General features: G+C 34.3%; 1 non-coding gene across 1 annotated transcript; it reads right to left on the reverse strand.

Annotated features, from left to right (window-relative positions):
- Nucleotides 1-1,513: 1,513 nt before the first annotated feature.
- Nucleotides 1,514-1,585, reverse strand: Trnap-agg (transfer RNA proline (anticodon AGG)). Its single transcript has one exon. It is a non-coding gene; the product is annotated as a tRNA-Pro (tRNA).
- Between the last annotated feature and the right edge of the window lie 360 nt (nt 1,586-1,945).

Genomic DNA, 1,945 nt, shown 5'->3' on the forward strand with positions numbered 1-1,945 from the left:
ACAGGTATAGCCAGCCAGATATTCACGCCGGAATTTGAACCCAGACATTCGGCATTATAGACGGACATTCTATCTTCTGCGTAGACTTCCATTAAAGAGTTTTAGTCAGCTACGGAGGTCACCGTAGAGTAGAGTTTAGCATGCCCGCCTATGACGCAGAACCGTGGGTCCAAATCCCGACGAGAACATCAGAAACAAAATTTTCCGCGGTGGTAATCCCCTCCAAATGCTGGCGACATTTGTGAGGTTTATTGCCATGTTAAAACTTCTCTACCAAGTGGTGTAGCTACGCTTAAACCGAACTGAACTTAAACTTTAATTGGACTGCACTCATTGATGTGGGAGAAGTATCCCCTGATCCTTAATGGAATGTTCATGGGAAATTTAGTAGTACACTAAAAAAAATAAGAAAAGTTCACTTGAATCACGGCTCAGCGGTATCATAAGTACAGTAAGGCCGGGTTTACTAAATTCAAGCGCATATTTCTTGAAGTCTTTTCACATAGTGTGACAAAAAGTTGACAATTTAGCTATAGCCTTAATACAAGCAAAAATTAAATATACCACCTCTTTCCCGACTAAATAGATTAAAACAATATAATTCACATTTCGCAAAACAAATCACTGTAGGGATTATAAAAATCCATATTTTAAGGCACTATCCACGCAGCTGGTCTGACTGTCAGACAGTCAAGTAATAAATCTTTTCTGTGATTTGGTGATTTGCAATAAAATTGAGTTTGTGTGTTTTTCTATTTTCCCGAAAAGTATTTAAGTCAAAAAGTGATTGAAATATGACAGCCGTATATATTATGGGGCATAGGTTTTTTTTTTGGGGGATTTTTGTAAACACTTGGAATGGATTTAATCTATGAGCAAATGCCATTGCCTTAGGATTTATAAGAGATAATGGAAAACAAAAACAACGAGTTAAGCACATTTTATGACATGCAGATACGTCTATGGTTTCACATAAATTAACTTTTGCACCTCAATGTATAGAAAATATCTACATCTGTAATATTGAGACGTAGGACAAAAAAAAATGCACTGGACAGAGTTTGAACAAAGCAAAGTCGTTGGGGATTATAAATGGGGCATATCTGTCCATTTTTGGGTATAGCACCCATTTAAAACTTTTTTGCCGATTTAACTTCTTAATTTTGATGATAGTTCTATAACAGGCTGAAATTGGTACATGAAGTACACTTACGATTGTAAACTCTATGTCTGAACCGAGTTCTTCCAATTGCAATTGGTTTCATCCCTTGGCCAATTAACATTTGTACTCTAAATTTCAGTGATTGTATAACAACTGCGAATTTTGAAAAAAAAAAAATCAAATAACTAACTTTATTTTATTTATTTTATTTTAACTTTATTTGAAATAATATTTACGGAAGGGGGTCTCTATTTTCCTTCATTTAATAAAATACCCTATACAAGAGTAGTGATGGAGGTACAAAAGTACAATAGTTAACTGTTGATAAAATAAAAAAAACTACTTTTTCTTGGGCTCGTCCGGGATTTGAACCCGGGACCTCCCGCACCCTAAGCGGAAATCATACCCCTAGACCAACGAGCCAGTTGAAAAAATTGTATTTTAAATTCAGCACACACACAGTGAAAAACATAGGCACAAAATCATGCAGACCATTTTCATACTTGTCTACATACAAAATCAACGACATGTTGTCTTGCAACGCATAGCTTAAGAAGTAAATTTCAGCCTCACATATTGAATGTCGCAAGACTTGCCAATGAAAGTGTAACATTAATATAAAAGATGAAGAAGTTATGTATTGAATATTTCAATACTAAGAAACAATTTCACATCAAAGATTGCCTTTAAAAAAAAAAAAAATTTTACTTTATGAAAATGTATATGATCTAAAAATGTCTTCACTGTAATATGAGAGCTTTATTTTAAATAAGCAAATATACC

The sequence above is a fragment of the Stomoxys calcitrans genome, chromosome 3, assembly GCF_963082655.1.
Source record: "Stomoxys calcitrans chromosome 3, idStoCalc2.1, whole genome shotgun sequence".
NCBI classification, from domain to species: Eukaryota; Metazoa; Arthropoda; class Insecta; order Diptera; family Muscidae; genus Stomoxys; species Stomoxys calcitrans.